The sequence below is a fragment of the Anastrepha obliqua genome, chromosome 3 (genome assembly GCF_027943255.1).
Source record: "Anastrepha obliqua isolate idAnaObli1 chromosome 3, idAnaObli1_1.0, whole genome shotgun sequence".
Taxonomy (NCBI): domain Eukaryota; kingdom Metazoa; phylum Arthropoda; class Insecta; order Diptera; family Tephritidae; genus Anastrepha; species Anastrepha obliqua.
Genome location: NC_072894.1, coordinates 141,075,563 through 141,090,440, shown reverse-complemented (window position 1 = coordinate 141,090,440; position 14,878 = coordinate 141,075,563).

The window sequence follows — 14,878 nt, the reverse complement described above, 5'->3', positions numbered from 1 at the left end:
ATTTTTACTTGTTTGTTAATATTGTTAATTATGTTATTTTGGTTTTCTTGGTTATTAAGGAGATGATTCATAATGATTTCCCTATCGTCATCATCCATGAGACCGGTGAGCCACTTCTGAGTTTTTCCTATTGCGTTGATAAGGCCGCGTTTTTGTCTTGCTAGCGAATTTGGGGTTATGGATCTTATTTTGATTTTTATAGTTTCTATCTCTGTATCTAGCCTATGCCTATCTTTCTTAACCAGAATTTTCGTATTATTCTGGATTATGTTGGTTAATTCTAATATTTCTTTTGGACTTATTATATGTAGGACCATTTTGAATTCGCTAACCAGTTCCACCGTACTTTCCCCCAGCGATATGAATCCGGTTTCAGCCTGGATCGGGGTTATGTTGATCATTGCCGTCGACAGTGTTGGCAGCAGGCACATGATGAGGAGTGTCAACGTTATCTGAAAATTTTGTAGGTCTTTTAATGTTTGTTGTGTGGATGTTTTGTAATTTTGTTTTCCTAAATTTGGGTTCTTCCTTGTGTCTTAAGTTTTTGTAATTTTTTATAAATCCTTCTGTTCTGGTTTCTATGTAAGTTTCCCTGTTATTGTTTAGTTTTGCTATTTTTTTTGCTTTTTGTGCTGACATTCTGTCATATAATTCTTTGTGATCGACTTTATGGTTTTGTACTTCGAACGGTGTAGATTTTGTGGTGGTGTGGTGTGTATTGTTGTAAAAGTATACAGCTCTGGCCATTTGTTCAATTATAGGTCTTTTCTCTTCTATATTTAGTGTACGAATTTTCTCTGTCAATGTATTATTAAGTCTTTCGACATCGCTATTGCCAGTATGACTATTTGGCTTTGTTGAGTGGTATTCTATGCCTTCTTTTTCCAGGAATTCCCTGACGTTCAAGCTATTGAATTCGTTGTCGAAGACAAATTTCTGGACTTTCCCTTTAATGGACAAGAACTGTTGAATGTGTTCTACTATTGTGATACTATTTCTATCGGTCAGTGGCAAGCAAGTGGCGTGTTTTGAGAATTTATCAATGAATATTATGAAAGATTGTTTTGAATTCACATATGTGTCCACATGTATTATCTCGTTGCAGGTTTTTGGTGTTTCTGTTAGATGGAAGTTGTTTTTAATGGGTTTCCTATCATATTTCCCACCACTGCAAACGTCGCAATTATTTATTATTCTGTGGATGTGTGTTTTTAGATTGGGATGGTAAATTTTAAGTTTAAGTTTCTGATAGGTAGCAACTATCCCGCAATGGCCACTCTCATTTTTATGAAACAGAGCTATTTGGGTGTGCAACTCATCTTCAGACTCTATGTCTGTAGCGAACCTGGTACATTTTACGAACCTTACTTTTTGATTGGAAGTGTATTCCTTTGTTAATATTTTTTGAAATTGGTAAAATTCATGGTCGCTTAGGTGTGAAAAAACTCCTATCTTTCCTGCTGTTATTTCTCGTCTAAGGATGTTTACTGCTTGGTTGTTTTCCAAGTCTTTTTTGCTAATATAAATTCTCTTTTTGCCAAACACTTGTACTATGGTGTTGGGTTTCTTTTCTGTGAAAATTATTTGTGTTTTGAATCTGTTGACTGCCGTTTCTAGTATGGACATGTTAAAACCCTGATCCTCTTCTTGAGAGTGAACCGTTTCAGTCAGGGATTTGTTGTCTTCTTCGTCTGTTGATTCGACCTCCATGAGGTTAATTTCGTCTTCTTTAATCCTACTCAAAAAATCAGCAATATTATTATTTTTTTCTTTTATGTATTCTATATGGAACTTGTACTCCCCTAGATTAATGAGCCATCTCTGCAGTCTTGGGCTTATATCTTTGCCTGTATATTTAGCCATCAGCCATTTTAAGGGTTGGTGATCGCTCTCGAGGTCGAATTCTCTACTATAAACATACGGTCGAAAGTACTTTACGGCCCACACTATGGCTAGAAGCTCTTTCTCTATAGTCGAGTAGTTGCATTCATGTTGATTTAATGTTCGGGATGCATATGCGATTGGGTGGCTCTCTTGAGATAGCACTGCTCCCACCGCGAAATTACTGGCGTCTGTAGTGACAGTGAATTTCTTGGAAAAATTTGGGTATCGTAGGACTGGACTGTTTGTAACTAGTGTCTTCAACTTTTCGAATGCAGCTATATAGCTTGGGTCGTCAGTGTTGATCGTCTCGTTTTTCTTCAGATACCTTGACATGGGGAATGCTATTTTTGCATAATCCCTAACGAACTTTCTGTAAAATCCTGTCATTCCCAGGAATGATTTAATCTGTTTTGCCGTTTTGGGTAATTTTAAATTTTGTATAATATTTACTTTGTCTGGGTTCGGTCTAATACCGTGAGTGGTCAGGATGTGGCCAAGAAATTGTGTTTCTTTCTTAAGAAAGTCACACTTATCTACTTGAATTTTCAAATTTGCCTCCTTCAAGGTTCTAAATATTTTCCTTAGGGTGGTCATATGTTCCTGAAGGGAAGTGCTAAAAATTAATATGTCGTCCATGTAGACGACACAGTTGTCATTAACATGATCTTTCAAGACTTCATTCATGAGCCTCTGGAATGTCGATGGAGCATTTTTTAGTCCGAACGGCATTCTGACAAACTCATAGTGACCTGACGGTGTTGAAAATGCCGTTTTTGGTCTGTCTTCCTCTCTTACGAGAATTTGGTGAAAACCCTTCGCCAGATCGAGGGTTGTGAAATATTGGGATCTACCTAATTTATCCAATAGAGAGTTTAGATTAGGGATTGGAAATCTGTCATCGACCGTGAATTCGTTTAATTTACGGTAATCGATGACGATTCTGAACTTTTTTGACCCTGAATTATCGAGTTTTTTCTCGACGATCCATAAGGGACTGTTGTAGGGTGAGTTACTCTTTTTTATTATGTTCTGCTCAAGCATTTCCTTTATCTGTCTATTTATTTCTTTTTCATGTATTTGGGGATATCTATATATTTTAGAATATAAAGGCCTATCCACTGTGGTAATTATTTCGTGGGAAATCTGGTTTGTTGCTGACAAAACGTCCCCCTCTTGAAAAAATAAGTCGTCAAATTCCGCGAATAGGGTTTCGACGGCTCGACGTTCCTCGTCATTTAAATGAGCGAGGTTGAAGCGATCTTGTATTTCTTCTCTGTTCACGGGTTGCAGAGCACAAGCATTGTGCATTGCTTCTGGGTATTCGTAATCCAAAAAATAAAATTTTCTATCGAGCAATTGTACATATCGCTCTGTGTTGTTGATTTGAGCATTGAAGGCTTTTAAGAAATTTTGGCCTATTATTGCCGAGAAATTTTTGTTTGAGAAATCTATAAGTTTCCACTGTAGTGTCCCCGAGTAGGGTATCTCTTTTGGAAGTGGTGTTGTTACGGTGTATTTCACGACATTAATGCCGTTAAGAGTTTTATAAGAGCATGGTTTGGTGAGTTCTGTTTTGGGGTATTGGAATTCAAGAATTCTTGATTTTAAGATGCTTGTCGTCGCACCAGTGTCGACTAAGTATTTAATTTTTTCTTTTCCTATTGTCCACACTATTATGGGTAAGGTTGCTCTAGGCAAGGAATCAAAAAATTTACCTGTTCTTCCTCTTCTTCTTCTGCCTGATTTTCTTCTAAAGTCCCAATCTCCATGGGTGTGGGATCATTCTTTTGAGTGTCAACGCTCATATGAGACATTCTTGTCTGTTTTGAGCTGTTACCCTTGTTGTTATAGTTAGGTTTAAAATTTGGGTTTTGGGTGGGTTGTGACCTGTTATACGACTGTTGGTTGACTTGGTTACTCTGAGGTGGGCCGGCGTTATTATTGGTGTTTGGCCGGCCACCCTGATTCTGTTTGGTATTGTTATTATTACTAGCAAACTGATTATTCTGGGTTGCGTTTTTATGAGTGGTGCTAGTGTTAGTGTTAGCGTTAGTGTTGGTGTTAGTGTTAGTGTTACCCTGTTTGTTATAGGTATTGTTCGAATTTTTTCTATACCTCTGTAAAATAGCTCTGGGGTCGTCCAGTGCTTTAATATTTGAATATTTCGTTTGTAAAGCATGCATAGACATGCCCTGATCGACATGAATCCTGAACGGAGTGTCTATTTTATTCATTAGCATGTTTAACAAATCTCTATCTACTTTATCATTTTCATACATGGCTGGTTTGGATTCGTCGAACATATATATTTTGTTTATTTCGCACTTTGCTTTCTCAAACTCCTGGAACAAATCTCTTAAACTACTCACTTTGATGAATCTGCATTTATCGAATACGTCCTCGTAGGTCGTCCTGGGTCGCATTTGCTCCATCAGTTTGGTCTTCATTTGGTCCCAGCTAGGCTCCATCCCCAATTGTCTGATGAAATTTGCTGCTGTTCCCGACACCTTTTCATTAGCGACGATGCTAGTGCCAAACTGGATCAGTAATGCGTTTCCCTGGCATAATGTCATGAGGAACTCCACAGATTTTATAAAGGCTAACACATCATGTTGGTCGTCGAGCTGCCTTAGCTGGCGAAACTGCTGGATGATATCTTTGTTTGACAGCCACTGGATTGATTGTTGTTGTTGTTGATGTTGTTGCTCTTGATATTGTGGTTGTTGTTGTTGTTGTTGTTGTTGTTGCTGTTGTTGTTGTTGTTGTTGATTTTGTTGCCTTAATAGGTTCAACTCTCCTTCCTGTTGAAGCAATACTGCTCTTAATTTATCCATCTCTGCTTCCATTGTGGTTTAAATTAAAAATTTTCTCGCGGATTAACTTTGGTTAATTCTGAACGTATTTGTCCGATTTCGACTGCGCCAATTATATTTGTTGAAAGAACAATTATATTTTTGGTGAAAGAACTTTGACACAATTATATTTTATTGAACGAACAATTATATTTTTGGTGAAAGAACTTTGACTTAATTATATTTTGTTGAAAGAACTTGGACTTCTGTCCAGTTACAGTTGAATCTTAAGACTAAAATTATAATATGCTTTGGCATATGCAAATGCCCATTTCGTTTTTTCCATAATTGTTGATCGAGCAACGGGAGCGACGGCGACGCTTCCGTTGTTTATGTTTTTGAAATTTGATCTCAGTTCAAGTAACTTTAATTGGTTGCATAACTTTGCTTTGGTATATGCATAAATTGTTGATCGAGCAACGGGAGCGACGGCGACGCTTCCGTTGTTTATGCTTTTGAAATTCGATCTCGGTTCAAGTACCTCTGCATGATTATGCTGATCTCGTCGTTATCAACAATTATGTTATTTGTTTGTGCGACTTTAATTGGTTGCATAACTCACGCGGTTGCTATTATGAGCGTCGTAACGCGTATATTACACAGACGTACTAACATACACACACACATTCGTAGGACGCTTGGTCTACGCAAGTATTAGGGAGTGTAGTATAGGTATACATAATGCTTTCTTGCTCACCGTGGCTCCGTAATACGCAGGCGCGCACACATACGTACTAGCATACATACAAACATACATACGTATGACGCTTGAACTAAACACCAAAGCAAGTAATAGGCAGTGTAGTATACATACTACAATACTCACTATACTGGCGTGGCTCAGCAGTACGCAGCCACACACATATACGTATATCAACATATAACGCTTCGTAGTGTCGCTTTTTCGTTTCATCGAGTCTCAAATTACTCCCAACGATGCTAAAGAAGTTTTCACTTTAAAAAAATTGACAAAATGGCGCGGTTTTGAATTTGAAACTCGGGTTTTTTCAGTTCCTTAATCAAAAAAATACGAAATAATTGAAATAATAATACAATTCTAGTACGGGTAATAGCCATTGATGTTGTGAACAACATACTAAAATTTCAGACCATTCGGTTGAATAGTTTTTTTTTTTTTCACAACACCAGGCCGAAAAAAGTCGTTTCGGAATAAATGACTTTAAAGTTTGAGGTACAGGAGGGCGGTGGAAGTTTTAATATTGGGAATTTCTGCATGAAAATTTCACAGTATATTCTTAAGGTACTATATTTAGCGCTTAGCTCTGACTATTTATGTTTTATAACCAAAACCAAATTTTTAGTGCTTAATTGCAACTTTTTTTTATATCAAAAACCAATAGTCGCGATAAATAGCTGCTTACACAACGAGAGAATAACGTAAGTGGCGTTACAAAATTGAAGTGAATTAATACTAGGCTTGCGGTTTGTCAAAATATAGTAAGGGGAAATAGGATTACCGTTGGCTTATGTAGTAGAAATGTAAATGCTAGGAACAAGTGAATTAAGCAGGAGAGAAATGAGCATCGAATACAGTATAAAACGTAAGAGAAATTGAGTGACATGTTGTCGAGTCAGTTAGCTGGGTAAATGGTGCTCCACATATACTCTCGAAATATCGAAAAAACGAAAAATCGATTTTTTGAAATTTTTAGGCCATCGGGTCCCCTTAAGCACAGAAGTAACCATAGTGCTAATTAAGATAGGGCAATACTTTATTTATCCCCTACATATAATAATAATAAGAATCTGCCAAATTCTGCAAAATCAATGCACCATCGATAGAGCAATAGATGACTTATATTAAATATTTAATATCTTATTGCTGTAATGTTGTAATGCTTGTTGTCATTTTCAATGTGTTTGTACAATGTTTATGTTTTTCCTACTCAAACCACATTTGCACTTTTGAAATTTTTATGGTCGATCACTTGATTACGGCAAAAAGTTTTGTAGCTATTCACTAAAACCATTCAAAAACAAGAGCCAATCTTGTTGCCTACCTGCATGTCGTTAAAATTTTGTTGTTTTTGCTGCTTCTGATTTTCTGATCTCTTTTTTGCATACTACCTAATACATGGCGAAGCATAAAGCACCTACATCAGTACACGACATTATTGAAGGCATTAAAAACTAAATGCCAAAAATCTATAAATTGCCTCTTATGTTGCCAGAGCGCATCGTAAATTAATTTTCCATCTTTCCTATGTTGCTCGGATGTGGTTCACATTAGATTGGGAGGAGTGCAAATGAAAATGCTAAAGTAGTGCTTCTTTTGACAGGAAATGTCATTGGTCAAACCTCACCTGAGCCGTTCAGAAAGTTTGTGGTGCCACAAAGTGTCTGAATGAAAAGAACTTTTCATCTATTTTATAAGGATAGCCAGCAAAACATGTAAATTGGAAACCAGGTAGTTTGGTATTTCGGCTGCATGTAAACTAAGCAATTGCCAGGGTTCGTTATTTTCTTGTTTTTCGGTTTGTTTGTATTTTATTGCAAAGCTTTTGTGGAAGCAACTTGAACATACAACGCGAGAGCCAGTAAATTTACTGCCACAATCCTTTGCACCTGCGCCATAACGCCTACTCTTCTTGAATTTAATATATCCACTTCCAATGCTGTTTATGCATTCAGAAAACATAAGTAAGTATGCAAGTTTGTATACATAAATATAACACATACACATTCAAACACACACATGTAGATATCTTCACCTTTCAGTTATGAACGAGTGGCATATAGTCATACATAAAGACGTTACTTGAAACTCGTCCATCATTTCGACAACAGTTAAAAGCTTTTATTAAAAATTCATTTTTCTTGTTTACTGCAAGCCAAACTAAAAATATGCACACATCTGCATAAACACACACGCATGCATATGTGTGTATAGCTCTGCATGGGAAAATGACAACTATAAAAAATTTAGATGAAACATATTTTTATTTTAATTTGATGGATGTACTCAGTAAGGATTCCTTACGCATCAACACATGGATACACAAATGATTGTTGAAAGTGTTGTGGCCATAGAGAGGAATTTCAAAGCAAGTGTGATGTGTTGCAAGCAAAGTAGAACAACAAGAAAGGTTTTCTGTTTGATAAAATTTAGTTATTTTATCAAAATATTTGCGTTCTAACCCAGTACAGCGATTTATCTGGGATATTCAGAATATGGGTCGTGCTGCTCAAGAAAATAAATATGGGTTTGAAAATTTAAAATATCATTCATTATTTTTATTCTTTCAATATATTCATCACAAATGTTAAGGGGAGAGGCCTAAAGAGGAAGTCTTTAGTCGAATATATAGCCTGGGTTGTTCCCAAGAATGATAGAAGCAAGATTGCGGCCATCAGAGAGTGCGTGACATCTCATTGGTGCAGTTACATGAGAGAGATATGAAAATGCGAGCAAGTATGCAAGAAGAAAAAATTACACCAACAACACACGAATAAATTGCCCAATTGCGACGCCACTAACACATCGATTATGTAAAATTCGCTGAGAGCAAAATAATGGTGTCACGATCGGCGCAAACTTATTATACTCTCCATCGGTAACGTGTATCCTCTCAGCGAAAAGTTTCTACTAGACCAAGGGTGACGGAGAGGAAAAATTAAAATATGAGAGCAATTCACGAATGCAAACAATTTGACATCGTGACATTAGCAAATTACCACGGCAACACAACAAAATATGAATAAAGGGTGGCATAAAATTAACCATGCAACTTTGTTTGCGTCTTTTGAAAGGATTCTTATTTGTCATACATTAATAAATAATAGCAGTTTATTTTATATATAAACTAGCTGACCCGGCGAACTTTGTTTCGCCCTAGAGGCAATAAAAAAGCAGATTTTTGATTTTATTAAGTTAATTTTTTTATTAATCAAGTATTCCAATGAAGCTTTATTGGATTGCACTCTTCAGTTAAGCACCTTGTGATACACGACATTTTTTGTTTTATTATCAGGTGCAAGAACAAACAACGAAGATGGTTTTCCGACCCGTAAACATGCCGCATATAATTGACCATGTAAGAAACATTGATTTTCTAGATTCAGACCACAAACTACCAAGGATTGGCCTTGTGATTTGATAATGGTCATGGCGAATGCAAGACGGATTGGAAATTGAAGTCTTCTAAACTCAAACGGAAGATCGGTTGGGATAATAGGGATCCTCGGAATGAGAACTTCGTCGCCTTCGAATTTTCCTTTGAGTATCGTCGCGTAAATCACACTGTTCATCAATTTATTTACCACCAAACGCGTACCGTTGCAAAGTTTTGGTGGGCTTACGTTTCGAAGCATGATTACTAAAGGGCCAACTTTTAGGCGTAAATTGTTCGGTGGTAAGCCAGGCACATCCAAGGAGTTTAAAAATTCAATTGGATAGTTGGTGGCTTCATCTTCATTTGTTACACAGCCAATGGATTTGAATGAATGCATTTTTTTCATTTCTACATCTTTATTCTTAGCCGCTAAAATTGCTCGCTCACTCAACCATTCATTATTTTTGTAGTTATTAATGACATTTGGGAATACTTTATTGATAAGTTCGTCTTTCGATGAGACAAAGTTGCAGAAATTCTGAGGAAATGAAATCAAACCGCTCGATTCGTCGACAGGTACTCGACCATTACCGATAGTCAGTAATTGCTCAGAGAAATCTTCAGTAAATGTATCATTAAGTAATGCAACTCTCATGTTTGTTGTCAGCTGAAGTTTCTTCACATAGCGCCATAGATTCGATGATTTAGGCAAGCGCTTATTTCGTCAGCAGCCGTTGATCTTGGAATTACTGGCAGTGTTTGGCGGAAGTCGCCAGACAGTAAAATCATTGCACCTCCAAAACATCTCGAGTCATTGCGTATATCTTTCAATGTTCGGTTAAGTGCTTCTAATGCACGTTTATGCGCCATTGTGCATTCGTCCCTGATGATGATTTTCGATGCTGATAAAACTTTGGCTATTGCTGAGTTTTTTGAAATATTACATGTTGGTTCTTCAATTTTTTGAAGATTTAACGGCAATTTTAATGCTGAATGAGCCGTACAGCATCCTTCTAATAATGTGGTTGCTATTCCAGAAGAAGCAACTGCAAGCGCAATGTTGGATCTCGCACGAACAGTGGCTAAAATTTTTGACATGAGGAATATCTTACCAGTTCCACTAGGGACATCAAGGAAATATATATAAACCACCATTTCCATCATTAATTGCCTTCATTAATGTATCATAAACTTCTTTTTGTTGGCGATTCAACAGTGGTACATTCGTTTGAACTACTAAATCTAATTCCTGGTGATCATATTCACGTTCCCGTTCCAACTCTCGACTAAATTCATCATTCATTTCACGATTTGGCGTTAGCATTCCTAACCTGACTAATAAACTACCGCACATAAGGTAACACATGTCTTCGATCAAGAGTAAAGCCCGATTATGTATCTCTTCATTCATCTCAAGATCCGGATTTCGGGAACTGACACGAATTTGATGTAAAATATCTTCTGACATCCTTGTATTTATGGTATGCCATGCCGATGGAAAGCATGTTGAAATGATGATAGCAAATAATGTGCGTATCTGACTTGGAGATGCAGAGATTAATGGCTTCAACGATTGTCGTATCCCAATGGGTATCGTTTTCTAGTAAATTGAGTTCTTCACATGCAGCACGATATGTTGCGAATATTTTGCCATTAACAGTCCGTATTGACTCAAATGACATTGGCCTACGCACATTTACCAGCAACAGCCGCAAATAGAAGCATTCATCATTCTTTGGATGAACTGTATACATACGACAAAGAGCATCAGTAGAACGCACGTCCGCAATGTTTCGTATCCTTCTTGCATTACAGCTTTGTCGGGAAAGATTCGATCGTCTTGGTCGCGGCATTTATAATGATGATTCAAAGAGAATACAAATTACTGTGATTACATATTTCTGACAAAATTTATATTATCAAATTTTCTACTTAACCACAGACAAAATTAAGTTTAGCTGTCATTTGCGTTTTGTTATTCCATATCAGATGCGTTTTTGATATACCTCATTTTATAGTAACTTCACGGAAACGCGTTCGAATGGGATAAAAAGTATCCTATGTCCATCTCCTGGTTCCAAGCTACCTCTCCACCAATTTTCAGCCAAATCGGTTCAGCCGTTCTCGAGTTATAAATAGTGTCACTAACAAGACTTTCTTTTATATATATAGATAAGCAGTTTTATTGAGTTTTTACGTTTTTTATTGTAAATATTGAAGGAATCATACGTTCAAATTCGTCTGTTACAACAAAAATATTTGAAAGGAAAAGATGATAAGAAATAAAATACCAATAAAATATGCTTCATTTACTATGAAGCGAAAATAGAAATGCTTTTATGCTTTGTAGGACCACTTTTACCACTCAGCACAGCGTTAATGCTTATTAGATTTGAATCATTAAATTTTATTTAGTCAATTTTTCCATATTTACTCTATCAGAAAAGGTTTACTATTATATTAATAGCGAAAATACTACTATGCAATGCCATGATTCACACACCAATTTCTGTATGCGACTATTCACGAAACCAACATTAATAGACCTCATTTCGACAGCTCGGTAATCAATAGGGCAAGCTACAATATGCGCAAAAAACATTAAATAAAAAAAAAAATTAAAAAAATATAAAAACACAACCTTTAATTCATGTTATTATTGTGCTAAATAAGATATTAAACAATATTTTAACATCGAAAATGTGCCTTCGGTATCCACAGATGTAATGACTGCGTGATTCAATGGAGTAAGTTCTGCAACAGTAAAGTCGCCGTCGTGTGTCTTTCCATTGGATTCCCTACAGGAATTTGTAATTACACATTTCCAACTCTTTATTTTTCAGCAAAATCTAGCAAATTGTTTTAAATACATCATCAAAATTTGCTGATTCGACCTGTATTTTAGCTTCACTTGGAATTTCTAAAGCAGGTTTCCATGATAGACCTGGTGCTTTCAGTTTTTTAATGTATGTAGAAATATGGCCGCAATTTATAGCCCAAGGTTGTGGTATTAAATATATATAAATAAGTAAATAATTAAATCTTCTACAGGTATAATATAAAAATGAATCGCAAAATGTGTTGGTAAGCGCATAACTCAACAACGCATGGCCCAATTCTTAACAATTCGTTTTTAAAATGTTCCTTAAAGTCCAAGGATGGTTTGTACGGCGAGAAAAATTCGAATAATTTCCGGGAAAACCCTAAAACAGCCCTTTTCTGGGCTCAGACGAAGTCTGTCGGATCCGCTAGTAAATAAATAAAATATGCGAAAGAAATTTGAAGTAGAATTGGGCCTTATCAATATACTCGAACATCGGAATTATGTCTTAAAAGTGCAAGCTATTCCACGGTGGATAACATATACAATCTTGCATCTATAGTACATTTAAAGTTCAATGAAAACAAAAAAGTTTATGCCTACTTTGTGGATTTCAAAGTGGCTTTCGACAGACTACCCAGGAGGCCATTCATTTATAAACTTCGACAGAATAACAAATCAGATTGAAAATATATATTCGAATACGAGAACAGCTGTTTGGATAGGAAGCGAAGTATCTGATTACTTTGAAACCGCTACAGGGGTGAAACAAGGTTGTCCGTTATCACCTTTGCTCTTCACATTATACCTGAATGATCTACATGATTGTTCGAAAGGTGGTCTACTGATTGATGGCGTAAATGTACGCCTTATTCTATATGCTGATGATATTATTCTCTTGGCGGATAATTCTAAAGGCATGCAATCTATGATTAAAAAACTAGAAATAAATTTAATGAAATCTAAGATGATGATCTTTAGAAAAGATGGTCAACTAGTCAAGGCAGAAAAATGGTGGTACAAAGGCGAGGAAATAAAAGTGGTGGCAGAATATAAATATCTTGTTGTCATTCTCGCATCCAAAATGGCGTTGGCTAATTGTCCCTGGCACTAATTGTACATGGTGCAATTTCTTAGCTAAACCATACACTTCATATAAAGCAAAATGAAAGCTGATTCAAGCTGTGTGCAGAGCCATACAAACATACGCAGCTCAAATCTGGTTTTATACGCTGTTCGAAGAAGTAAATAAACTTCATCGTTATTTTATTAAAAGAATTTTCAAATTACCTGACTTCAGCCCGAATTATGCAATAACGCTAGAAACTAACGTAGAAGATAGCTACATATATTCGTTCGAACTACATATGAAATATGATACATTTGGAAAACTATCTATGAATAAATACAACAGCATTAGACTCCCGTACAAACTTACACAGCGCATATTACGAAAAAACGTTGTGGCTCAAACAACTCAACGACGTAGGAGTTCTTGAAGGAAATTTAAATTCTACGGACTGGCAATATCGCTGTATCCAGCTTTTATCAAACATTAAACTACAAATTTTGAACATGGCAAAACAAAAGGCACTACCAAGCACGACACGAATATATATATATGTAAACACTTATATCACTCAAAAGGAGAATCATACTTTAGAGAAGATATGCGGTTAGCTGACATAACAACAATATTTAAAATTTAATTTAATTAAGATGGAATTGGTTAAAACTGAATGCAATAGCCTATAGAAACAAGGAAAAAATTTGCACACTATGCAACTCAAACAGAAAAGAAGATATGTACCACTTCTTAGGAAGATGTCCTGTACTGAAGGAAATTAGACAAAGATACTTAAATGCAGGGAAGCCTGGCATTGTAGAGATTTTCTTATAGCAGAGTTTAATTATTAATTAATTGAAGAGCTGTAACAGACAAAATATCAGGTCGGTCCATAAGTTCGTGTGTATTTTACCCATAATTTCACTTTTGTACGATTTTTGCATACAAAAAATTATTCGCGGAATATAACGGAACTACTTATATTTTCTTTGATATATTGTGCATTCAACAAGTGATTTTAATCGTGAACAGAAGCGCGTGTTTTTAAAAAACAAAATGGAATCTTCGAACGCGTATAAGAGGCATATTTTGTATTTATTTTTATAAAAGTGGTAAAAATGCAACAACTGCTGCTGCAGAAATAAACATTGTTCACGGAGAGGATACCGTGAGTATAAGGACTGCGCAAAAGTGGTTTTCAAAATTCCGAAGTAGTAACTCCGACGTGGAGGATACCCCGCGCGCTGGTCGTCCTGAAGTCATTAAGTCCGACGCCTTGCTCGAACTTGTGGAAGCTGAGTCAAATTTGACAGTCGATATGATATCTCAGAGCCCAAATTCATCGCATAGAACAGTTCACAGGCACCTGGTTCAGTTGGGAAAGGTTTCAAAGTTGGAGAAATGGGTTCCGCATAGACTTTCCGGCCCCAACCTTCAGCAGGAAGTGAATGTGTGTTCTCAGTTGCTGCAACGGCTTGAAAATGAAAGTTTTTTTGAACCGTATCGTTACTGGTGATGGAAAATGGGTCCTTTACAATAAACCCGTTCGCAAACGCCAATGGTTAGATAAAGATGAAACACCAGAACCGACCCCTAGAGGTGGCCTTCTCCCCAAGAAGATTCTCCTGTCTATTTGGTGGGATATGGACTTCAGGAACCAAACCAGACGATAACTGCTGATTATTATTCTCATCAGCTATCAAACCTGAATGAGGCACTTAACAAAAATCGACCGTCTTTAGTGAATAGACGCAAATTTTTGTTTCACCACGACAACGCAAGACCTCGTACCGCAAGGCAAACATTAGGCAAGCTGAACGAGCTCGGAAGGCCGCTATTGCCGCATCCACCATACTCTCCGGATATTGCACCTTATGATTATCACCTTTTCCGTGGACTTCAATCCCATGTGAGTAACAAGAACTACTCCTCAAAAGAAGCTATAAAAAGGGATATCGAAGCGTATTTTGTCTCCAAGGACATACAAATTTATGAGCAGGGAATTAAAAATTTGCCTAAATGTTAGGAAGACATTGTAAATAATGAAGGAAAATAATAAACCACCTTTAAAAAACGCACGAACTTATGGACTGCCCTGATAGTTATTGTCACAAACATTTTTATTTATTTCTTTCTTTACTTTAATATATTAAATGAATTAATGTATGAATCAAATCAATTG